This window comes from Adiantum capillus-veneris, chromosome 27 (genome assembly GCF_014529385.1).
Source record: "Adiantum capillus-veneris isolate H3 chromosome 27, ASM1452938v2, whole genome shotgun sequence".
NCBI lineage: Eukaryota > Viridiplantae > Streptophyta > Polypodiopsida > Polypodiales > Pteridaceae > Adiantum > Adiantum capillus-veneris.
Window position 1 is genome coordinate 4,769,957 of NC_140957.1, and position 27,346 is coordinate 4,797,302.

At 42.1% G+C, this 27,346-nt stretch overlaps 1 protein-coding gene across 2 annotated transcripts in view; it reads left to right on the forward strand.

The window, feature by feature from the left end:
• Positions 1 to 12,554: 12,554 nt before the first annotated feature.
• LOC147421432 (uncharacterized) overlaps positions 12,555 to 27,346 on the forward strand; it is a 55,768-nt gene continuing 40,976 nt past the window's right edge. The window contains exons 1-4 of one of the 2 annotated variants that reach the window (XM_086503660.1): positions 12,604 to 12,739; positions 24,528 to 24,659; positions 25,100 to 25,309; positions 25,409 to 25,723. The gene's annotated coding sequence lies outside the window, so the exon portion shown is untranslated. Of the gene's footprint in view, positions 12,740 to 22,587; positions 24,373 to 24,527; positions 24,660 to 25,099; positions 25,310 to 25,408; positions 25,724 to 27,346 lie in introns of those variants that run through there. The other variant, XR_015186861.1, reaches the window with a different exon arrangement.

The following is a 27,346-nucleotide window of genomic DNA, read 5'->3' on the forward strand; positions in this document are numbered from 1 at the left end:
CACCCACAACTTGAATTGGTTAATTATAGAGAGTAGTGGGGTGGGTCTTACATAGCAGAATTGCCAAGGGATAGCTCCTTTTGAGCTTCTTATGGCTCAATAATGGTAAAGCCGTAGGCAAGTCTAAAAAGACCCCATTATTAAGACCGAAGCTCTCAAGAGATTCCATAAATTAACCCGTCTCTGTTGCCCCCTTCCACCCCTTTTCTCCCACACAATAGCACTTGCCTTTTGCTCCACCGCTTTGTCTGCCCCGCCTCTTGCATAAGAGGAGAACATAGGAGGGCTGCTATACAAGCAACGATTGCATGGAACAGATTGCTAGGAGGTGGAGAGCTGCCCTCTGCTTGGTTGAATGACTTGTCCTAGCTCGTCATCCTACACAGACACACTGCCTCTATGCTCCGCACGGGGGGAGAGAGAGAGAGAGAGAGAGAGAGAGAGAGAGAGAGAGAGAGAGAGAAAAGTGATATTGGGTTAAAAAAACAATTTGGAAAAAATTATCAAGATCGCATTTAGCAATGCTAAATTGAGAGGTCTTTCTCACATTTCTCTTGCAAATAAACCCACATGGATAAAAAAGACTAACTTAACACATATCACTCACTTTGGTGAGAATAAGCTATATAACTTTATTTCATGGCTTCTTGATAATTGTTCTGCACGTTTTGGTGGCTATTGCTATAACCAAAGCCTTGGCATTCCAATGGGATTTTCCTTCTCACCCCTTATGTGCAACCTATACCTAGAGTATAAATGGGTTCCTAAAACCATGGAAAACAAAAATATCAGCCACAATCTTTCCCTTTTTACTCATACCTTTCGATACATGGATGATATTCTTAGCCTCAATAATAGAACCTTTCATGATGAAATCACATCAATATATTCAAACTACATTAGAATTGACCAAATATGGGAAACGGTTTTGATACTCATTTAGGATTCCTTTCCCCCTCTATGCAATTCCTAAACTTCTCAATTCTACTAAGAAAGTAGAGTGCTAATATGGACGCTCAGGTGCAAGCAAAACTTGGATGATTGGTCTAGGGTTACCTGTGAAACCGGCCTGTTCAATCCAAAAAGGGCGGTAGACTTTACTTTAAACCTTGATTTAGCTTTCACCCATTATTAGTCGTCTATTTTACCTGTACTTTCAAGACACAACAAAGGGGAAAGGGATACAGGCTGCTAGATTGCACCTGTATGAGTAGACAGACACCAGATTGGCCCCTAACTTAGGCGCCCCTTTCGGTATTTCTTTATTGTTCAAAAGAGGGAATAAACGCTGTGGTTCCTACAAGCTGCCCCGCACAAACTCGGCTGAATTTCCACTGTTCCAGCCCGATTTCGGCAGCATAACTGTACTAGAACCCTTCACGGTCAGTATTCCCACGCATTGACTGACTTTCCCGACGCATACGGGCACTTTGCAAAACCTGGCGAGAATCTGCAGCACGCTGAATTCTCTGTTTTCAGCCCTGAAAATACGCCAGATCGCCTGTACAGCGGTCCCCTTGCGTCCCCGAACCTCCTGGGGGTATTAGGGTCCGTTTAGGGCCAAAACCCTAAACCTGCAAAAATACACAGCAGGCTGTAATTCACTGTTTCGGGCTCCGTTTCGCGTGCCGGTCGCATCCCTAGCAAGTCCTCGAGCTCCCGCACCTGTAGGGCTACTTGCCCTTTGAATCGGACGAGATTTCTGGCGTGAAACCTCTCCGAATTCACCTGTACCTGCAGGGGGGATTAGCCGCTAGCTAATCCAGTACCTGTGCAAGAGGCTCTTGCCTCGGCAATCGCGCATGAACCCACACAACTGTACATTGGTCAAATGAAGAGCCCACTAGAGGGGCATAACATACTGCCAAAGGGGAGAGAGAGGGCAGTGCGTAGCGTGCAGGGCATCACTCCTGGCACCGCACTGTGCATAAGAGGGAAAGCAAGCACTCCATAGCTCTTAACCTGTGACAGAGACTTGCAAAATGAGCCTCCCAGCTATAAATCACGTTTTTGCCTTCTCTATAAGTAGTAAACTGGCCTCAAAGTGCCAAGTGTCACTCATTTGTGCATTTTCCCGCTTTAGACCCTCGGGTCTAAAAATATCTCACCTGCAGCCTCTGTTGACTTGGCCACAGAGTAACAAAATGATCCCCATGTCAAACTGCACGTAATGACGCGAAGACATTTTCAGGTCCCAAAATAGCAGTTCCCTAAATTTTAGGAGATGCTGCCATTATATCTTTCTAGGTCATCCGACCCTCTTTGTACACTGTGGCCACATCCAAAACTGAAATGTAGCCTCTGTAGCAAAGGATTCCACTTTGGCTAGTCAATGACCCCACTTGGCTAACCATAGTCCTTGTCCAACCTTAGTGCTCTCTTGCCCTCAGGCCTGGACTCCCTCTGGACAGTTCCACACTAGCTATGCAATGCAGGGCAGTTAGATTTCCCGAGGGGTGTTTCCAAAAAGTGAAAGTAAATAGATAATAAGAAAGAAATCAACAAAAAGGATAGATAGTAGTCACACGCTGGTGACATACCCCCCTCTTGAAATCTCAAACGTCCTCGTTTGCATCTATGTCGTACATGCTTACTGTCAACACTGATGTATTCAACACCTGTCGACACATATACGACACATACATGCTCATTGTCAACCCTGGTGTATTCAACACCTCGTCGACTCATGTATTGCCTGCGTGTGAACCCTGTCCCAATGACATAGTGGTAGCTTCGCACTCTGCCATTGCTTTGAGTCACTAACTTTCCAATGACAAAATGGTAGCTGCACATTTTGCCACTGTCTTATAGTACACGTTGGATCCCGTAACACTTTCGAGCATACCCAAACCGACAGTTTAAGAATGCAGTTACACATGTACTCCTGAATAGAAGCAATCATTGTATCCTTGACAAACTGACAAGAAATACTCACTTCTATAGCACTAACCAAACTTTTGGACATTCCATAAGAGCAATTGCCAAACTGACAATCTGTACAGCTCTAACATTCATGTAACAGGTATTTCATTTGAGCTCACTTTAAATACCATGTACATCATTTGTTTCAGAAGCCATTGTCACACTGACAATCCATGTAGCTTTGAAACTCAAGGGGTCAAGGTAGGTTGCAAATCGAAGGCTTCCAGGTAGAGTGATAACACAGTTGGTGACTCTGCAAGTTCACCTTCTTCCATCCACTTAGCATCCATTGTTGGATAGTTTCTGAACTTTACCAAGTAACGCCTCGCAACCTTGCCTTTCACTTTCCTTTCTTTGTGTGCCAAAATCTGTTCAGGGACCAAGATCTCGTCAAGTTCCTCGACTTCCGGCTGATCTTCAGCTGGTATATCTTCTGGCACATCACCCACATAGGGTCTGAGAAGACTCACATGAAACGCATTGTGAATCTTCCAACTGTCAGGCAATTTCAGCCTATATGCAACATCACTGATTATGTCGCACACTTGAAAAGGCCCATAGTAACGCATGCTGAGCTTTGGAAACACTCTTTCCTTGCCCTTCATCTTCTTTAACCTTGCCTTTTCAAAGCGTAAAAGCACCCAATCACCAAGTGAATATACCACTTCACGACGGTGACGATCAGCTGCTTTCTTTTGCTTTGCCTGAGTCCTTTCTAAGGCCACTTTGACCTTCTTGTACATTTCATCCATGTCTTGAACATACTTATCTGCTTCAAATATCTTGTCCTTTGTATGCAGTATGGGAGGAACTTTCTTGCCACCTTCAACTATCTCAAAAGGTGCCTTGCCAGTTGATGAATGCACTGTATTATTGTATGCATACTCCACCAATGGCAAATACTGCTCCCACTTTCCTTTATGCTCTGACACATAGCACTTCAGCAGATCTAGGACAGTAGAATTTGCCTCTTCTGACTGTCCATCTGTTTGAGGATGAAATGACGAAGAGAATTTGAGCGTGGTACCCATATTCTCAAACAAGCCTTTCCAGAACAAACTAGTCATGCGTGGATCACGGTCGCTAATAATCGACTGTGGCATGCCATGATACTTGAAAATATTGCTCATAAACAAGCGTGCCATCTGATCTGGCTTTATCTTCTTCCTGACAGGAATAAAATGAGCCTGTTTGCTGAATCTGCAAATAATGGTCCAAATACCATCATTTCCTGTCTGCGTTTTCGGAAGATCAAAGATAAAATCCATAGCAATACTTTCCCATGGTTTATCTGGAATAGGTAGTGGTTGCAATAACCCTGGTGCCTTTTGCCTGTCAAACTTGACCTTTTGGCATATTAGGCATTCTCGCACAAAGGCATCCACATCCCTTCTCAATGTAGGCCAATAGAAGAATGTCTCTACCGCTTTAACTGTAGCATCGATACCACGATGCCCTGCATACGGTGGGACATGACTCTCTTCCATAACTTTGCGTCGCAATGGCTTTGTGACACACAATCTGCCATGCATCATCATGGACCCGTCTTTAAGAAGATAGTGTTCATGACGTTGTCCATCCATTAGTTGCTCGAAGACCCTTGCAAAATCTTCATCATTTGCATACTGTTCTCTCATATCATCAAGTTCATGATGATAAGGAATCGACACAGCTGAAATTTGTGGCTTTCTTGACAAGGCATCAGCCACAATGTTCTTCTTGCCTTCCACATGCACAATCTGAAAATGGAACATGGACAAGATATTTGCCCATCGCATATGCTTCTCAGATAACTTTGTCTGTGTCAAGAAGTATCGCAAGGTCTGATGGTCCGTTTGGACAACAAAGTCTGCACCTAGCAGGTAGTGTTTCCAACTTAAGAGCGCATGAATCACAGCCAGTAACTCTTTCTCATAGACCTGCATGGTCATCTCTGGCCCTTGCAAAATTCTGCTCTCATAGGCTACTACCCTGCCATCTTGCATTAGCACAGCACCAATGCTACTACCGCAGGCATCACACTGGACCACAAATGACTTCCTAAGATCTGGCAACACAATGACTGGATCCGAAGTCATCTTTTCCTTTAAGAGATTAAAAGCTGAAATCTCTTTCTGTGTCCATCTGAAGGTGACTGCCTTCTTTTGAAGAGCATGTAAAGGTGAAGCAATCTCAGCGAAATTTCGGATAAACCTTCTGTAATAGGAGCATAGTCCCAAAAAGCTTCGGACATCATGCACCGTCTTCAAATTTGGCCATGACTTGATCGCTTCGACTTTTGCAGGATCCATTCTGACACCGTCCTTTGAGACAATGTGTCCCAGAAAGTGAATCTCTTCCAGAAAAAACTCACTTTTCTTTGCATTGATGAGCAACCTATGACTGCGTAGCTCTTTGAACACAATGGCCAAGTGATGCCTATGCTCCTCTTCATTCTTTGAGTAGACTATCATGTCATCAAAGAATGTACCAACAAACTGCTGGTGTGGACGGAAAATTCTGTCCATCATCCTATTAAACGTAGCAGGAGCATTTGTGAGACCAAAGGGCATCACTAAAAATTCGTAAAGGCCAAACGTTGTTCTAAAAGCAGTCTTGTGCACATCCTCTGATCTAATGCGGATCTGATGATACCCACTCTTTAGATCTATCCTGCTAAACATAGCTGCTCCTTCTAATTTGTCCATAATATCATCAATTCTAGGTATAGGGAACCTATTCTTGATGGTATTCTTGTTCAGTGCACGGTAGTCGATGCACATACGCCATGAGCCATCTTTTTTCTGCACCAACAATACTGGAGAACAGAATGGAGATGAACTGGGCTGAATCAGCCCTTTTTCTAACAGCTCCTGTACTTGGCCCATTATCTCTTTCTGCTGAGCCGCACTAACCCTGTACGGAGGCTTATTTGGTGGGCTACAGCCTGGCACCAAATCTATCGCATGGTCCTCGGGTCTCTCTGGCGGTAATTGAGACGGTAATGAATCGGAAAAACAGTCACTATACTGTTGTAAAAACATTGACCTTTCTTTATCTAGCACAGATAAATTTGATTCATCACAATCTGACACTTCACGTGCAAAAACCAAGTACGCAGAAAGATGCTTTTTCATTACAGAAGTAATAGCAGAAGCTGATACAGTAGGAATAGACTCCCCTTTAAGCTTTACATCCAGAATGTGAGTCTTTCCCCTGCTCTGTACAGTGATCTTTTTGTTGTAGACATCCATGATTCCCTGTACACGAAATAACCAAGGAATACCTAACAACACATCACATCCGTCCAGTGGCATGATGTAAAATTCTTCAGCATCTACATAGGACTGGATATGTAGACGCAACTTTCCAATGATGGGTGTCACAGCCTCTGTATGGCCAGGACATGCCAAACCTGCCTCTGCTGTATACCCCATCTCTTCAGGTCTGATTCCCAACTTTGAAGCCAATTCTGGGGAAATGAAGTTGGCTTTGGCACCTGGATCAAAGAAGATAAGCACTGTTTGATCCCTAACCTTTCCCCATGCTCTGCAAAGCTCACTTGCATCTGAATTTGGCTTGTCGCCCACCATATCTGGCACTAGACCAGCCATGGGCTTCTTTCCTTTCTTGTCTTCCTTGTCATCAGAATCAGCTGGCCTTTTCTTTGTAGGACAGTTGTAGGCAATGTGGCCAGGCTGCTCACATATAAAGCATTTGTTCTCTGTCCTCAGGACCTTCTTTTGCTCTTCTGACTTGCGAGGAAAACGTCTTTTCCATTTCTTTGCTGGTCCTTTTTCTGATTCAGCCGTAGCTTTGTCTTTCCCTGCGTTGGCTGACTCCTGAGTCCCTTTAGGAGCCTCATTGGGAACGTGCTTCTTGGCTGAATTTTTCTTGCCTGATCCTGCCTTGACGCCAGTGTTAAATTCACAATCTTCTCCCTTGAGCAAACCATTGCCAGTGTTTGCTACCTCGATGAGCTGCGTCAAAGTAGTGACTTTGGTCTTTGTGCAGTATTTTCTCAATCCTTTGGGTAGGCCACAACAGTATTTTTCTATCTGTTCTGTCAATGGCACAAATCTATAGGAAGTTACTGGAAGTAGAGCTTTCCAAAACTTCCGATTGTAATCATCCAGATTTCTGCAAGTGGCAGCATTAAGCTGGTGCCATTCTGTCATGACATCTGCTTCGAAATCATCAGATAACCATGCTGCTGCAAAAATCTGCTTGAAGTAAATCCATGTGGACGGAGCTTGCCCTTGAAGCAATAAAGTTGTCCACCATTGTCCCGCATTCCCTGTCAAGAAAGTGGCTGCCTTGCGGACCTTTGAAGCCTCTGTAAAGTTTCCCCCTGCATAGGCCTTGTCAAATTGCTGGAGGAATGAAAGAGCCTTCTTCCTGTCATCAAACCCTGTAAAGGTCGTGAATGTCACACCTTTGCCACCTTCTTTGTACGGAGTTGGCCTCTCCAGCGGCGTTAAATTGTCATATGGAAGTGACTGAAACATGGGAACACTATTAAGGTTCATCTGTGTTCCTTGGCCGCTATTAACTTGACCTGGAAATGCCATATTTGGCTGCTGATTTGTAATTCCAGCCATACCAAAACTTGCTTGTGGCATCCCAAATTGTCCCTGAGTGCTTTGAAACCCTGGTTGCATACCCATGACACTGTACATGGGGTTAGGCATCATCGTTTGAGCACCCGCAAACACTGTTCCTGGCGTATAAAACTGATTTCCAGGTGCATGACCAGCCATGCTCTGGAATACGGATCCACCTCCAAAATAGCCAGGGTGTACTGAAGGTGGTGGGAAGACTTGTTGCATAGCCTGTAAGTTGCTTCCCTGCCCATTAGAACCAGCTATAGGCTGTTGAAAGGTGGCGGGCTGAACTGGTACAGCTTGAAAAACTGGCATCTCAGCCACCTGTTCTTGCACCTTAGGCACAGGTTGTGGAGACTGCATGTTCTCCGTCAAGTGTACAGGTGTTTCCATTGACTGTGCGGTATGAATCACCTGTGCTCGAGCCTTAACAGGCTTTTGAATATGATCCAGTGACCCAACTTGCTGAGACGGAACATGAGGTTGCAGAAAGGCTAAAAACCTCGGATTCTGCATTACTTGTGTGAACATAGCCACAGCAGTAGCCAACTGGGTCCTGAATATATCATCATCAGTCTGTGGTGGTCTTGAGGACTCACCCACTTCATGTGTCTGTTGACCCTGTGAAGAGGAAACCTCTTCAGTCACATCATCTGGTCTGTCAGCCATAATTACAATTCCCTGTGTCTCGTCTATGATCCCCTGTGTCTTCAAGCCCAAAACTGACCAAGGCTCACTTCTATGGGAAAAAGTGATTTAATCCCGTCGATGGAACCATGAAACCGGCCTGTTCAATCCAAAAAGGGCGGTAGACTTTACTTTAAACCTTGATTTAGCTTTCACCCATTATTAGTCGTCTATTTTACCTGTACTTTCAAGACACAACAAAGGGGAAAGGGATACAGGCTGCTAGATTGCACCTGTATGAGTAGACAGACACCAGATTGGCCCCTAACTTAGGCGCCCCTTTCGGTATTTCTTTATTGTTCAAAAGAGGGAATAAACGCTGTGGTTCCTACAAGCTGCCCCGCACAAACTCGGCTGAATTTCCACTGTTCCAGCCCGATTTCGGCAGCATAACTGTACTAGAACCCTTCACGGTCAGTATTCCCACGCATTGACTGACTTTCCCGACGCATACGGGCACTTTGCAAAACCTGGCGAGAATCTGCAGCACGCTGAATTCTCTGTTTTCAGCCCTGAAAATACGCCAGATCGCCTGTACAGCGGTCCCCTTGCGTCCCCGAACCTCCTGGGGGTATTAGGGTCCGTTTAGGGCCAAAACCCTAAACCTGCAAAAATACACAGCAGGCTGTAATTCACTGTTTCGGGCTCCGTTTCGCGTGCCGGTCGCATCCCTAGCAAGTCCTCGAGCTCCCGCACCTGTAGGGCTACTTGCCCTTTGAATCGGACGAGATTTCTGGCGTGAAACCTCTCCGAATTCACCTGTACCTGCAGGGGGGATTAGCCGCTAGCTAATCCAGTACCTGTGCAAGAGGCTCTTGCCTCGGCAATCGCGCATGAACCCACACAACTGTACATTGGTCAAATGAAGAGCCCACTAGAGGGGCATAACATACTGCCAAAGGGGAGAGAGAGGGCAGTGCGTAGCGTGCAGGGCATCACTCCTGGCACCGCACTGTGCATAAGAGGGAAAGCAAGCACTCCATAGCTCTTAACCTGTGACAGAGACTTGCAAAATGAGCCTCCCAGCTATAAATCACGTTTTTGCCTTCTCTATAAGTAGTAAACTGGCCTCAAAGTGCCAAGTGTCACTCATTTGTGCATTTTCCCGCTTTAGACCCTCGGGTCTAAAAATATCTCACCTGCAGCCTCTGTTGACTTGGCCACAGAGTAACAAAATGATCCCCATGTCAAACTGCACGTAATGACGCGAAGACATTTTCAGGTCCCAAAATAGCAGTTCCCTAAATTTTAGGAGATGCTGCCATTATATCTTTCTAGGTCATCCGACCCTCTTTGTACACTGTGGCCACATCCAAAACTGAAATGTAGCCTCTGTAGCAAAGGATTCCACTTTGGCTAGTCAATGACCCCACTTGGCTAACCATAGTCCTTGTCCAACCTTAGTGCTCTCTTGCCCTCAGGCCTGGACTCCCTCTGGACAGTTCCACACTAGCTATGCAATGCAGGGCAGTTAGATTTCCCGAGGGGTGTTTCCAAAAAGTGAAAGTAAATAGATAATAAGAAAGAAATCAACAAAAAGGATAGATAGTAGTCACACGCTGGTGACAACCTGTGCTTTGTTGTCAGCGGAATGCTTAGGTAAGGGGAAAATCATGAAACTAGAAGAGTAGTGAAGATCATGTTAATGAACCTAGTGTATCAAGGGCATGGGGGCAGGTTGTTAGGGGTGGCTCCCCAGATAGCTGCTGTAAGTTTGGCCTATGGATGGTGTCATGGCTCGACACGAGCATGGCAAGTTCTTGTAATTTTTTGAGATGATCAATAAAATTCACTCACCATTGTGAGTTTTGAAAAAAAAAAAAAAGATACTTGATGACATAATGTTTTTTACAACATTACATAAGGGCATCAATATATTTGTTGACAAAATGTTTTTTACAACATTACATAGGGCATCTTGCCACATTTTCCTTCTACAAAGGAGGGAAGCTCAAACTTAAAGCTTTCACTTACACCATGCTCATAGCAGAAAGTCTTTGGTACTAAAACATCACCTTTGTTTAGTTGGTAGAGTTCTTTTCCTTTTGCAATCATGGCAATTGTTGCAAAAAACTAGCATCGATTATAATCGATACTGGTTGGATTATAATCGATAACTAATTGGTACAATTTTTTTCCTTTTGCGATTATTGCACCCGCCCTTTATCACTTGGGTCATACTGGGTCGATTCCACAACCTATTAATTAATTAGAAGCGGAGATTCTTTCTCCCAGTATTGTCAAACTAAGCGATTTGCCTTTGCCCCAGTTCTTGCATGCGTCCCCACCCACGATGCCGTCCCCCCCTCTTCTTCTTCTACGCCTACACACCTGTTATGCTGCTTTGCAATCGCTGCTCTGGGCGAGCCAATATAGAGCTACCATTGCTCTCTCCTTGTTCTTTGCGCATCCTGCGCTTCCCTTGTGGCCATGCTCACCTGCCCATATTCCCCTGTGAGAGCTCTTTCTGATCTATGTCCCCCCTTCCTCTCCTTTCTACCCTGTTGCATGACTTGAGCCACAGGTGAAGTCCCCTCTCCACTTGTCCATTTCTGCTACCCGCCTCCTCCACAGTGCTCTCACATGCGATACACTCCATCTACCTCGGCTGCCATCTATCCGTGTGTGTGTGTGTGTGTGTGTGTGTGTGTGTGTGTCACACACACACACAAAGAGAGAGAGAGAGAGAGAGAGAGAGAGAGAGAGAGAGAGACGCACACCCTACCATTCCCTTCTTTTCGGTTTGCCCTTGGACCTCCACATGCACCCTCGTGTGCATAGAGAGACTCGACCTCTGGAGACAAACCACAAGGTCGAGCGAACTGGCGATTGGACAAACGCGCGCGCGCGCGCGAGAGAGAGAGAGAGAGAGAGAGAGAGAGAGAGAGAGAGAGAGACCATGCCCACACTCGCGATGCGAGACACAGAGGACACGCAAAAAATCCTCAAAATTCTACCAATTTAACTCCCCTCCACGTGCTGTTTCACCGTTTTTTCCCTTTGAAGTATGACAGCATCTCCCACAGATTCCACCCAAAGAAATGAACTGAAAATCGTAGAGACATACTCTCTTGGTATTAAAACTAGCATACTGGGTCATTTGTCGCAATATTAATTAATTAAGCCCAACGATTCGAGTGGGTCTGTTTTCGCTAAGGAAAAAGTTGCGGACCCGTGGTTCCCACGCTGTCTCTACGATCTTCCTGCTCGTGATCTCCCCGGAGCGAAAGTGCAGCAGGTGCACGCATGGCAGCATCTTTTGGGTGTGTCACTCCCTCACGGCTCCTTCGCAGGTGATCGTCACACAGCCCAATGTAGGGCTGGAAGTGAAGTGCAGAGAACAAGCAGCACACAGATTTTTGGGAAATAGTTGCAAGAGCATCAATCTGTTGGCAGTAATACACACATTCATGCAAGACCACGAATCAATTCCAGGAATACAAGAGAGCACATTGCATTGATCACTGTCTTACTGATTGCACTGATCATTGTCTTACTGCACTCCAGTACATTCTCGACTTCATTAAAAGAGTGCAAAACTCTTTTAATCACTTGTAGCAGCGTGCAAAACTCATCCATTAATCACTTGCAACGGTACAAGATGACGAAGAGGCATGAAAGCATTGATATGTTGGTTACGTACCAATCCCGCGACGCTGATCTAGCCTCACAGAGAGAGAGATAGAGAGAGACTTCCGCCTCTATCGCCTCAGAGAGACCTACGCCTCCATTGCTTCAGAGACAGGTCTGCGCATCCATTGCCTGAGAGAGAGAGAGGAAGAGAGAGAAAAAAATATCAAGGCCCGCTTGCACATGGCATATTCAGCGCATTTCTTTTTCTCTGTCCTCCACGTGGTAGCTCCCTGCTTTTTCACTCCCAAGCAATCCAAGGGATCTCCGAAGATGCCCCTTAATTCACCTGCTTACCAAAATCGAGCAGACATATTAGTATCATTTAAAATTGCAACAAAACTAGTATCAACTATAATCGTCAAAATGATTATTTTGTTGAGTATATGAGTATACGCATGATTTGTTGAAGCTAAAAAGTAATGGCTTGGTGGCGAGTAACTTCTATAAGCCTCTTTTATCCTTCAAAATAAATGGCTTAGTAAGTAACTTCAATCAGTCGCTTTTTAAAAGAAAGCTACATTTGAAATAGCTTAACAATAACTTACTAATCCAAAGTGCTATAGATTATCATACATAGCCATGACAAGCAAGCACACCCATGCTTAAGAGATGAGTGATTGTGCATGCTAGGCAAGCAACAACACACAAAATATGCAACCAAAACAAACAAGGAGAACTAGCAAATGAAGGAGAGTGAATGTGAATATAAGATGAAGGACTCCGTTCAAAAGCTGAGGCCAAGCTCTACAAATTTCATCAGTTCTCCCATTTCTTTGAAAAGTAAGCTCACATCCTACAAGTTGCTTCTTATACCTAGGGCTACATGAAGCATAACACGGTACCCAAGGCCTTTAGGGTTACCACCAATCAAAATATAATTACCAAGGAAAGTTATTTGGGAGTGGCAATACAAGGTGGAACTCTTTACTGAGTATATGCCACCTCATTGCAAAAATCATACAAGATTACACAGGAATATATCACTTGATTGCTTTTAATACCTTTTTGATGAATCATTGTAGAGCAGATCCACATATGGTATAAATTAACTGTAAAAATCTTGGCAATGTAGCTCACTCCTGAACGAGCGGCTCCATGGGTAACTATAGATTGTGTCCAAAATCCCTGTAAATCTGTGAATCTTTTATATTTGACACGTATCCGCATATGCATACATAGCAAAAACCACACAAAACCATAATGGAAAACTCTCTGAAGTAACCCACACATTCATACATGAGCACATAACATGTGCATCATAATCCACAATGGAAAACATAACCTATGAGCAGAAAACCTCGACCATTGTAATCTCTGAAAAGAGGACTCAAAACCATAGACTAGTAAACACAAGTCAATGCCAAAATGTCTTGTGGAAACCTTGCCAACCTATGTGTCAACAAGGTCTGAAATCCAATGAGGCCATGCACAAAGATTAGAGAACAAAGTCTCTCAAAAACCGCAAAGAGCGTGCATCAAAGCCATATCAAAATTGCTGCCAAAATCTCTAAAACCTTAGAGAAGAGCACAAGTATGTCTATGTTGGTGAACAAAAAAGCCTGCCAAGTAGATGAGTCCAGAAATCACTTGTGTGCCAAAACTTATGAAAGAAGCTCCACTGTAGTTCCAATGTGAAAGACTCCACCTTCAAGCATGTGTGTGCTCGAGAACCCGTGTCTCTCAAGAGACCACTGCAAGGGTGTGTAAACGCCTCTGTACTTCATTACCCGAATCTACCAAAAAGCCGCAAATATCAAGCTATACACAAGCTTAAATTGCATCTTCAACCTCAAAATTTATGCAACTAATTTTGAGCACCTTTTTGCTCTCAAATGTACATTATACTCGCACACTACTCGAAAGAGAAAACCTAAAATTTCCTGTATACATTAAGTCTGAGCTGAATATCAGCAAATCAATGAGGAATTTGCAAAACGTTTCTTTTGCAAAGTTGTATACCACATTGAAAGGAGGGGCATGGCGAGCAAAATTTTTAGATCTTCATTTTATAATGAAAAAAATGATCTACAAAATAGTGCTACTATATCCGCAATTTTTAGGGCAGTACCTTCACCTACACACTATCTTCCACATTGTCTTGTAAGCTTCCACAAAAGCATACTTTTCCTTTGTCTTTACTTGTAAACATATTTTGTTTCTAGGGTTTAGGTTACTAATCTAAAGGTGCAAGTTCTTGCCATCCTCAACTTGTTTGTCAAGTTTCTGGTTCAATGGACCGTGAGAACTACAAGGGTTCTTACCAATTTGATTTCCCCCTGAGTAGATTTAGAGGCATTAGAAGGGTCATCGTCATCATCATCATACTTCTTATCTAATGGCCCCCCATATTCTACATCTTATTCTTTGTCATTATCTTTGTCTTCATCTTCATCCTCATTATCATCTACATTTTTGGTCAAGTGCTCCATACGCGCTTTATTTGCCAAACTACTGGTGTAGGTGAAGCTTTTGGCCTCTAGATCATCCTTTATTGTTGCTACCAAATTCTATAGGTCTTCTAGATTCAGAGTTAAACTGCCATCAGAATCAATTATATTCACTAGTGATTGATAACTGTACTTGTCAAGGATTGATTGTTTAAGTACACCGTGGACTTCTTTTAAACTGCTTAAAGATGTCATCTTTTGATCTAGTAAGGCCTTTTGTGTAGCCATCTCCTTTGTGAGCCTCAATTTTTCAACATTCAAACTTGAATTTTGAACCTGCAATTGCTCTGCTTGCTGTTGGAGCTATGCTCCCAGACAAAATTATGAAACAAATGTGTGACCTTTTCCTTAATCTCCATTTTTAGATGCTTATCTCTAGGGATCTGAGTTAGCACCCAGATTCCACTCCTCTAATTTTTTAGTCGATGAATAGTAACCAATTTTCTCCACCCCCTTTTTGTTTTTCCAATGATTCATCTTCCTTCTTTGTACATATACCTACCATATATTCATTGAAAGGATTTTTTGTCTCAGTTGAATCCCCCTCTTGATCACATTATATCCTATTACACCCAAGTATTTTTGCAATGCGTTGCCTATCACCCATGTGCTCTTCATCTGGATTGGCCTCTCTAGTAGTCTGGCTTTCTTGCTCTCCCAAAGGCCTACCGTCCAAATTCATTGACCTTTTACCTACATTTGACCTATTGAAGTTATTTGGATACTGTTGTCTTTGTCGCTCTACACTTTTGCGATCCAAAAGTACTACATTTAAATCTATCTCAACTATGGGAAACATGTTCATTGATGCCAGCATTCTTTTACTATTCTTGGTTCCATATTTCCTACATAGCTCTTCTCGCCATATTGCCCTTCTCCAACTTTTGGTATTGTTTGTCTTGATTTGAATTCTTCTATTGGGTCCTTGGAATGTTAGTGTTTGTCTTGCATATTTGTGTAGTTGTGTATGTATCGTACACTCCTAAGCCATGGCCTTTCCAATAGCATACTATATGCCCCTTGAACATCCAATACCAAGAAATTGTTTTGAGCTTCTGAGCCTACACTAATTTGAAGATTCTCAATCAAACCACTAGCTTGGAGTATCCTTGGGTCTATTATTTGGATTCTAAAAGAAGCAAGTTTCATTTCTTGAATTCCCAATCTTTGTTTGACATGCTCCCCTAGAATGTTGACACTAGCATCACCATCGAGTATGACCGTTGATAGTGGTTCCCACTCCTGTTTCTTGATCTTATAGTTAATCTAGATGGCCAGTACTTTGTCATCTTTGATTTAGACAAGTCCACAACCATTGTATATGACTCTTTATTTCTTTGCTAATTGATAAAACTAGCAGTATCAAGCAAAGTTCTTTTGATGTCCTTGAGTTCAATAGTTAGCCTCAACTAGATTTTGTCATAGACCTTGACATTGATCCGGTTTCTTTTATTTCTAGAGCTACTATTTGAACTTGATAATCTCCCATTTGGATAATTGTCTGTGTAATGCCATGCCTTTACTTGCCTCCTGTGTCCTTTAGCTAATGGATCCTTTTGTTGGGAATTAGAATGTTTCTTATAAACATTTTCCATTCCCCAATCCAATTTATCATCCTCGGCCAAGTGCACCTTGACTTGTTGAACATCCTTCTCCATGTACTCCTCCAAGATTGTGCAATACCTCTAACATGCAAAGATCCGAATCAGCCAAGTGATAGCTTAAGAATTGTTGGAATTAGGGTTGCAGAGAAACGCACACACCTTGGAGAAGACAAAGGAAGCTCAAGGCACACAACTGAGAATGTATTACTTAGTGTGCAATGGAAAGATAGATAGCCCTAGAGTGATGGGCATATATACAATGCATGGGGGAAAAAAACTCCTAAAGAGGGAAAAAATGCCCCAACAGTCCTAGTGTGTTCACACACATCACTACCACATGTATATGGTAACAAATACCCCTGGAGTGATGCGGTGAACGAGAGATGGCACGTGAGTAAAGGGAAGTGCCATGCACTGAGGACATGATCAATCCACAAAGGGGAGTAAGCCCAAAGCTTTGCGGAAAGCTTTGAGCTTCTCACAAGACAATGCCTTTGTGAAAAGATCTACAAGGTTGTCCTGTGTTGGCACATAAACCAATTTGATCTCTCCTGCTGAGAGCCTCTCCCTGACATAGTGGTAATGCATCTCAATGTGCTTTGTGCGAGCATGAAAAATTGGGTTCCTTGCAACTGCCAATGCACTCTGACTGTCGTGTAGATAGTGTTGGCAGTGTCATGTCCAACACCCAAATCAACCATAAGGCGTCTGAGCCATACACACTCAACGGTACCTGTGAAGATTGCCTTGTACTTAGCCTCACAACTCGAAGTGGCCATAGTAGGTTGCTTCTTGCCCAGCCATGATATACATGAACTGCCAAGCATGAAACAAAAACCACTTGTGGACACCCGTGTGTCAAAACAACCAGCCCAATCTGAGTCCAAAATAGCATGTAAGTTTGGCGGCAATGATCACCCCTTGGGATAAAACAAGCCAAGATGTAAAGTGCCACTAAGGTAGCGGAAAATCCTCTTGATAGTCTGCCAATGCTTAGACACTGGGCTATGCATAAATTTGTTGACCTATGAGATTGCAAACTGAATATCCGGCCTCGTGTTGCATACATAAATGAGGCAGCCAACAGTAGTTTGGTAAAGAGTGACATCAGTAGGATCGCCAGCTTCATGTAGACTCAACTTCAAACCTGTTCCCATGGGAGTGGCAATAGGTTTGCAATCCTCAAGTCCAAACTTACATAGCAATGTCTCTATGTAACTTTTTTGACACAAGGCAATATCCCCATCACACTGCTTAAACGATATGACCAAATAATGATGCAACAGCCCCAAATCTTTCATCTTGAAAGTAGCATTCAAATCAGCCTTAAATTCAGCAATATGTGCCTCATTGGGACCAGTGATCAACAAATCGTCAACATAAAGAACAACAATGAGAAGTACATCTCCCCACGCTTTACATACAATGTGCTTTCTGTTAGACTATTACTCACGCTTTACCAAATGAGTGTCAGCCTTCTCATACCAAGCACGAGGAGATTGATTCAACCCATACAAAGCCTTCTTACATCTCCACACTTTGTCCTCTTGTCCTTTCTTGACAAAACCGCAAGGCTGCGTTACATAAACTTCCTCAAATATGTCACCATTCAAGAAAGAAGTAACAATGTTTGATTGATGTACATCCCAACCAAAATGAGCTGCCGATGCACATAGAAATGCACAGTAGTCATACAACAAGTGGGAGCAAAAGTCTCTTCATAATTTATGCCTTTTTGCTGTGCATAACCCTTTGCAACAGTCGAGCCTTATGGCAATCGATCTCACCATCTGGCTTGTGTTTCAACTTGTAAACCCACTTCGTACCAATGGCCTTTTTGCCAGGAGGCAAATCACATAAAGTCCATGTGTCATTTTCTATAAGTGCATCATATTTTGATTGCATGGCAGCCATCTAATTTTTTGAATTCTATGCTTCATCAAAAGACAGAGGTTCCTTGACATCATGTAAGCTAGACACAACCAAAGCATAAAAATCTGATGCATAAAATGCATGGCTAGAGCCTGAACAAGTACAACTAGACAAAGGTGCATCCAATTTACTGTCACGCAATGTATGCACCAGCCATTTTGGCATACCTCTAGCCTGCTCATTTTCAACCCTTTCCTCATCAAGTACATCATGTACATTTGCATCAGTAATAGGTTGATTTGCAACATTTTCAGAATTTACATTCGAACTTCCACCACTGAAAAGAGTCAACAATGTGTCATAAATGTCCTGTGAGCTTACATTGTTGTCTCTAGTACATGATAGCAACGGCTGAACATAATCTTCCACAAACACTACATCCTGTGAAACCAAAATACGCTTTGTTTGCGGATGATACAACTTGTAACCTTTGCTTTCAGCACTATAACCAACAAAAATACATTTGACAGCCTTATCATCCAATTTTTTGCGTTGTGTTTGTGGCACCAAAGCATATGCCAAATAGCCAAAAACACGCATGTGCTCAATAGAAGGCTTTCTATCATGCCATGATTCACATTGAGTAATAGACTGCAAATCTTTTGTAGGACATTTCTTAAGTACATAAGTGGCACACATGATGGTCTCAAGCCAAAAAGAATGCGGTAAAGCTTGGCTTTTGACCATACATCGTGCCATTTCCGTAAGTGACCTGTTTTTCCTCTCGGCAACACCATTTTGCTGAGGTGTATAAGGAATTGCACATTGGTGTATTATCCCACGACTAGCCAGAAATGCATTAAATTCATGAGACATATATTCCCCCCCTTGATCGGAACGAGACATTTCGAGACATTTTCAGCCATAGCCAGAAATTGTTTGAAGCACATAAAAACTTCGGACTTTGCTTTAAGCAGAAATACCCATGCATGCCTGGAGTAATCATCAATGAAAGTCACGAAGTACGGGTAATTGCCGAAGGACAGAGTTTGCATGGGCCCACAAACATCACTATACACAAGCTGCAATCTGCATGAGGCCCTAACTGAACCATCCTTTGGAAAGGTAGAACGCTTAATTTTACCCAAAATATAGCCTTCACAAACAGGTTTGACAGGTGCTTCAAGAGGCGGCAAAGAAGCAACCATATCAGATTTCTGTAAACGCAGCAAACTGGCAAAATTCAGATGCCCAAAACGTACATGCCACAGCTTTGCATCTAAAACAACCCTTGAATCTGCAACTGCATTTGAAAAATTTTGTCCACACTTGTCATACAAAGTGAGCTTATACAGCCCATGGTACAAAAGGCTAGATGCAACAATTTCATCACCAAAACTGAGATCATGAACTATACATCTGTAATCCACAAATTTGACTACAAGTCCAAGTCTAGCAAGTGTAGATACAGACAAAAGATTTCTTCTCGATCCCACGTACATAAAGTGCATCAACAAGTGTGAAAGAACTACCATTTGCAGTAGTAAGCACAATCTTTCCAACTCCCTGAACAGGATAAGAGGTATTGTTGGCACAAGTGACTAAATTCCCATGAGGGACAGACTCGAGAGAGGCGATGTGAGGTAACTTACATGCATGCATCATTGACCGTAGGATTTTAAGTGCACTCTGCACTAAAAGCCCATTCTGCATCAACATCAACATCACAGTCTCCTTTCATAGAAGACTCAACAATGGCTGCATTTGTAGTGGAACCACCCTCTTTCTTGTTAGCCTCTTTGGCCTTCAACTTAGGACACTGCTTGATCAAGTGATCATTAGCTTTACAATAATGGCAACACATCTTCTTTTTGCCCTCATCACTAGAATTTCTAGACGAACTGCTACCAGCAGAAGCATTAGGAACATAATTTTTGCCACTCGCATCAGAACCATAAGAAATGGTTGCATTGTTGTCACCACCCTTTCTTTGAGAAGCAATAAAAATGTGTTCAACTGCAAGATGCCTAGTCCTGTTTTTTCTAGAAAGTGACTCTTGCAAAAACAATGTGCATAATGCATCAAACTTGACAACTTCAGGATTTCCTTGGGTCATAAGTCTCCAAGTACTAGCAGAAGTCTCGTAAGAATGTGGTAAGGCATCAAAAACCGTCTGCACAAGGAAACTGTCTGAAATGACTTCACTTGCAGAAATAAGTTGCTTATTGATATCCTTGACACTAGCAAGGAAAGTGACCATATAATCTTCCTCATGCATAATCTTCGATTCCAGCTCTTTAGGCAGCAAAGCAATTTTAGCCTCATTGCGGCTTGCATAAAGACCTGCTAGAATATCCCAAGCCTGTTTTGCAGATTTTGTTGAACAAATGTGAGGAGTAATGGTATTCTTCACAGACAATGCAATCAATGCATGATCCTACACATACTTTACATCCCAACGAGCTTGTTCTGTCGTAGGCAAAACAACTCTAATAGCAACAATCCTTGCAGCAAGGCCTGCAACATCCTCAACAACGCCTACATCCTCAGAACCAGGATGTATATCAATGCCCTGCACAATATTCCAAAACGCTGCTTGACACAAGAACATGTTGCATCATGTAAGTCCACATACGGTAATTGTCCCCATCCAATCTGTCCTCAGTAGCAAACATCTTGAGCACATATGTGTTGTTGTCAGCCATGGAAAATGTATGCACCTAATGTGAAAACTGCACAAAATGAGGAGAAATTGAGTGAGACTAGCACGTGCTATATAGCACAACCCCCAATAGACTGTATAGGACCTGTTATGCAGTAAACGGCACTAATAAAAATTTTGCACTAAATGACATAATTGCCTAAGTAGACCTGCATGTAGTGGAAACAGAGGCCGAAACAAGCTCGAATCAGAAATCGAAGAAAGTGAGCAGGCGTGTGTTGGAACTGCTAGCGACTAAGCCCGGGAGGACAACACCTACTCTGATACCAATTGTTGGAATTAGGGTTGCAGAGAAACGCACACAGCTTGGAGAAAATGAAGGAAGCTCAAGGCACAAAACTAAGAGTGTATTACTTAGTGTGCAATGGAAAGATAATAGCCCTAGAGTGATGGGTGTATATATAATGCATGAGGGAAAAAGCCTCCTAAAGAGGGAAAAAATTCCCCGGCGGTCCTAGTGTGTTCACACACATAACTGCCACATGTATATGGTAACAAGAACTAGGAGAAGAATGAGTGGTACTTGATATCAAATTCCATGCAAGCAAGACCTTCGTTGAGATTAGGCCATAGTGGATTCACACGCACATCCTAATATGATCAAAATGTTTGAGTTATAAGACATCACCTTACATCAAGATATAAAATGACATTTTAGCATTCATATTTGCATCTCAAGTTCACCAACCTATGTCGTCATGATAGTATATGTCAATAGCCTTGTCTGTTTTTGCAAAAACTTTTTGTAGTGCCACCAACATGCTAACTTGGCGTAACATGGCAAGGGCAAGCATCAAGTGCACATTGACTATCTGAATGATGACCTATACTTCAGAACTTCAAAGAGAATAAGCATGGAAAATTTTGCAACTATAAATAATTATGAGACATCATTCATAGAAACAATACAAACTCAAGCCACCTAGTGGAAACTATAAGCAAATCTATAGCCACCACAGAGCCTCTACAACTGCCATAGACATAAGCACAAGCTGCCCTTTGAACAACCAACATTGTATAGATTCTACAACAAAAACCCGCTTGTAACAACCACTTACTTGTATATATTACACCCAAGCTTGACAAATCATAGTTCTTGATAGTCTTTGGAAACAAAAGTCTCAACATATGACATGTTCACAAACAATGTCAAAAAACATGCTCAACAACTACAACTTCTACTTCATGGGCAATCACATTTGTTTGTTAGATACACAACTAGAAAACATTGCTAGCCATTCTACGCTTGTTTTTCTTATGCATTAGTGTGTTTATGATAGGGCCACATTAAATTCAATGGCCTATCATAAGCACTTTTTTTTGGCCTAGCAAAGGGCAAAGGCTATAGAGATGCCTTCTCTTTTTGCTGACTAAAATGCTTTTTATTACTTATTTATATATTTTAGTTCATTTTGTGGGTTTTTTGCACTATAAAATTTTGTGATCGGTTTCTAAAGTTAGTGGGCCATTATTGAATGGATAGAGCTTTAAAGAGCAGGTCTCCAATTCATCATTCATCGTTGGGGGGGGGGGGGGGGGGGGGGGGAGTGGGGGGCCAAAAGAGAAATTGAGTGAGGTTATTTTCTCTTTATGCTCAGTATGAGTGGTGGCAAGATAAGATCCATTTCTTATGTGTATGTGTGTCGCATTACTATTGGATGCAAGATTTTGATTGGTAGGGTTACAAGGAGTCTGTTTTATTTGCAAGCTTTTGATTTTGAGTTTTTGCAATTAGAACCAGTTTTGTGAGCTTTTTGATTTTAGATTCAGAGCCTTTGACACAAAAAAATTAATCCAAAACAAAGACATCGGTATATGATACACACCAAAAAACATCTATTACCTTGCAACAACTTGGCTTAAGATTTAGAGTCTCTTTTAACGATACACACCAAAAACATGTACAAGTTTCCAAAACCCTAGTTGTGAGCTTATACAATCGTTTAGATAGATATCACAAAACATGCTTCTATAACTAAAAGGGATTCAAAAAAAGATTCATGTGTCTAGAAAAGCTACTCCACAGCTCATACATAAGAGAAATCTCCTTCAAAGCATACCTCTAGATGACATTCTCTAAGGTTTAGGTTCACTAAACCACATGCTTTATCTTGCAGGTTTGCCCTAATACAAATGCAAGGTCTGTGGGAGTTAGTGCAGGCTGATGAATGACCATGTGCTCTTTTGGTTGAAGCCCAAGAATATGCACATACACATAGTACATGTTCTTACATGCCAAGAAAGCTTTATGTGTAGATTCTCTCTTTTGAAAATCGGGACAGGTGCAACTAGGTTCTACTTTTATGTGTACATCATAACAACTCTCTATCAAAACCCAAAAAACTATGTGTTGTTCACTTTCTAGTTTCTCGTCCAAGAACATAGCAACCATACTTGCAGCTGACTCCAATCTCTTTTGCGCTTCTTTGGAAACACCATGTCTCCACTTACGCTTCCTGCTCTACTGGAGCCTCCTTGTGTAAGAGCAACATTCATATTGTTCATACGTCATAGTGGTGTTGCAAAATCTACAAATTGAAATCCACTTTGCACCAAATTGTCACTCTCTTCCTTTGATAAGTTGGTTCCAATATCCACTTGCCAGGAAGTAGGAACGATAGGTGAGAATTTCACTTGCCTCTGCAATTTTTGTGTGTGGCTTACTTCATAATTGCAGAACCATATCCACTATGCAATTGTCTTGTCTTTAAAAGTTCTTTCAAACAAAAAACATGGATCAACCATTCCCACTTGACGGCTCTGTAATTTGTTACCACAACTTTTCTTCCATTCCATTCCAAAACATTTCCTCATGCAATTGATTGGCATCCTTTGTAAAGCCCACTCTTCGTGGGCAACTTTGATCTCTTGAATACACCTTGCTAAATTCACCCTTGGCTGCACTGGAACGATCTCTCCTTCTTCACTATCAGAGACAACATATACCTCTTCAGTATCCTCTCTATCAAAATGAATACTCCGTGGTCTCTCTCTGGTTTTATGATGCCTTGCTTCCATTACATATCCAGGTTTATGTGAGCTTGTACCGAGTGCACTTGTTTTCTTCTTCTATTGTACAGTCTCTTTGTCACCTTCCATCACAGGCTCCTCATAACAAGGACTACCAGCAACCAAGCCTTTCAATGTACTCGCAAAATGGGTTGGATTTGGAGATTCTCTGCGTTTGGAACTAGCCATCATTGCTTCTATGGAAGGGACCGTTCCCATGTATCTGCATGTGTTGTATCCCAATCTTTTTGCACATTGAATATATGCATTCAAAACATCACTGACACGTGCATCATAAAGTGATATTTTGCGTTTACCACCTTCACCTACCAGCCAGCTTGCATGGATGCTCTCTGATAAGTTTATGCTTGGAATTTGAGCCTTCTCCCATGGACTCTCGCTAACCTATAAATACAATACGATAAATACCATCTATAAGTTAATCTCTTTTTTCATGTATTTTATATGAATCAAAGAAAAGAATGATATACCATTGTCTTAGAGCTTCCCCAATGTGCAATCCGTTGCTCCCACCAATCAAACCATCTCGTTAAAGACTTTTTATTATCCCTAGTCACATTTTTCACCCAACAACTCGTATTGTGGAAGCTAGAAGGGAGATCTCATTTGTAGTCTTTGCTAAGCACCATGCTTCACACATTTCAATGTGATGCATTTGTCTATCTGTAGCGATATGTTTTTTGTGTTTGTATAGAATCTGCTCCCAATGGAAAAGAGTCTAGTGCTCCCTCCCCTCCATTACATTATTCCATCCTCCATTGTAAACAACTCGTATTGCCAACCAATTAGCCCCAGCTTCATCATGCATAAATCCAACAAAGTCTGTTGGTTTATAACCACACCTCTCCATGATTGTGTTTAAATTTCTCCAAAACAAATTTGTGTTTCTTCGTCTACTTCTTTACATTCACATATTGCAATCACCTGCAATGCTTGCATGTTGTACACATAGAACAAATAAGTAATAAAAGGTGTCTTATGACAATAATATGCTATCTAACATATTTTTAATAATTCACTTTCCCAGGATCATAAACCGAGCATGACATAGTTGGCCATCCTTCAATCCGATGAGTATGATCAAAGTGCACCCAAGCAGTACTCAAATCTCCTGTCCTTCACCGCCTCATTTAATTGGCTAGTTTAACTCCAAAAGCAGGTCCTTTTGTTGATATTTGAATACGTTACATTTATCATTAGGTCCACCGGGCCTGGAAAACGACTTCCATGAAAGAATGAAAAAACACACCATTTCTGTAGCAATAGTATATTGTCATATCCATCATTGACAATCTGACCCTGTTTAGCTTTCTCATTTGATACAATATTTTTGAATCCCCTATTCTGAACAAGGGGCATCATTTCCTCAAGAAAATGGTTAAGCTCTACATCAATGGTTTTTTTGACAATATGGTTGTGTATAATGTCTATGAGGAAAACCCTTAAATCCCTTGTGGGAGCCTCAAGTAGGGTTTATGGTTTATTTTGAAAAAGTGTTCTCCATACAAAGGAACTTTGGCGATTGTTTTTTAAATATACGTCATTTACCATTGCGTGTATGCACTTTTAAAAGTGGATAATGCTCTAAAATTTGTGTAGATGGGTTATGCAATGCGTTGAGGCGCAGGAATTTGAATGAAGCACCATTATTCATTAGAGAGTGATTTAATGTGCGTAATGAGAATATAATGTTCTCTTCCTCTTTGCTTGAAAGGAATGTGACAACTTGGGAGGCCAATGTTTGTCCTTGGTGGTTAGATTATCCATCAAGAGGCATTATTACAAAGCAAGATATTCAATAACAAAAGAGTAAGTACCTTAACACTTGTGGCTCTTTTCTTTTGAGAATGTATATATTATTATAATGCTAATGTATGTGATATTGTGCTATATGGTTGTTGAGTGAAGGGCTTCAAAATGAGAGTGATGAGTACTTAGAGGAGACACAAGAAGAGTCTCTCCCTCCCGTTTCTCATGGAGTTACTCAAAACACCCGTTGGGAGTGGCTCTCAAGGTACTCCACTAGCAAGCAATGCACTCAAGAAGGGTAAAGGGGAAATGGAGCCTCCAAGTACATCAAGATACCCACTCCCTCTTCTATGCCTCTCATTGTGCCATCTACAAAGCCCGGCATGTCCTCTTTGGCAGCCACTACTTCGTTTTTTGCGGAGTCTTCTCTTGAGCGAGAGGCTTGGGAGAGAAGGCCGATCACACGATCTGTTGGTAAGTTTAAGAAAATTGTTAGCAATTTTGTCTTCCATGGTCTATAATTCAAAGCTTATTTGGATAATGCTTGCAAGGTTCCATTACCAGACCGTTTTAGATGTCTTGCTTGTGGATATATCACAAATTGATAAGTTTTCCCTTGATAGGTAGATTTGGATAATGGTTACTTATTTGCATTCTCTTCTTACATTGCTCTATGGTTTTGAACATGATTTATGTTTGGTTTTCTTGTAGCATCAATAATTTTTTTTCACACATAATACAAATCTATATAACAAAGATGGTGTGCCGTGTCGTGAGGTTGCTAGGCTTATCTTTGCAGACTTTCCTACAAGTTTGCTTGTGGATGGTCTAGGAAAAATCCCATGCAGATGCAACTAGGGTAGGACTTGTGCTCTTACGTACATGGACCCTCATGTGTAATAAGAAGTCATATCGACATCCACTCACTAGAGATGCGGTGAGATAACAAACTTAGTTTCATACTTTAATTTCCTAACTTAAAACATTGTAGCTATAACATTCATTCTTTGAGTTAATTATTTATGCAGGTACTTGATCTTACCATGTGTCTTTGTGTGGGACGCATGTCTAACCTCACCATCATATCTTATTGCAGTATTAGCGAGAACCACGATTAATTTATCAAACCATGGGACGAAGCTGACTTGACTAGTGCATAGAGGCTACAAGCAGAACTCCGAAAAATGGTGTCCACGTTAGCTTGCTGCTAACATTCCACCCCCTCGCCTGTGTCGTCCCTTGACACAGCTTTATGGGCTGAAGTAATCTTCGGGTTGACGGCGGGCGAGGCGGTCCTTCAATGCTTCCAGTGCTTTTTCATATCTGATTTTGCGTTCTTTGTTTGGCACTTGCAAAAACTAGATGGTGACTTTGTTTTTTAGTTCTACTGCCGAGTAGCCTACAAATCTGGCTGTGAGGTTGCTTATCACCAGTGCAAATATCTTCATTCGCCAGGTGAAAAAGACAGTGTAGAAGGCCTTCTCAAAAGCTAGCATATTGTGCGAGGGCAGAAACATGCATCGGGCATAAAATCCATAAAGAACTTTCTCTGAGTGCTGCCCACTTAGATCATAGCAAAGGCCTTTGTTTCCTTCCCAAAATGAGAGCCATGGGGCTCCTGTCTGCTCAGAATCATTGAAGACTTGTATGCAAGTAAGTAACATCCTGTAGGTTTTGTATAGCATTGCGCAGGAGAGATCTGGCAGACTTTTGAAGAATGTCATGGCGCCTGTTAGGGTTTTCACCATGTATTTTCCTGTTGCTTGGCCTCTCTCTGGAGCTGGCAGCCTAGGAAAGTTTAGCCATGTTGGCCTCTTCTTCTGCAGTGCTTCGTGTGCTTGCTATGTCCTTACTCGAGGTACATGAAAAAATGTTGGATCTTTCTGTATGGCCGCAGGTGCTCTCGTGAACAGAATCAAGTATCTTGGGTTCTTGTTCAACTAGCTTAGCCTCCACTTTGGGTGGTCTTTATTTGCGCCATTTTCTTGCATATCTCTGTATAATCTTTCCTTTACCTGTAAGAGTTCAACCTTGATGAGAGGGTATGGTAGGGATTGTTGGTGCCATTAAGCATTGATTTGATTGGGAGTGAGCTGT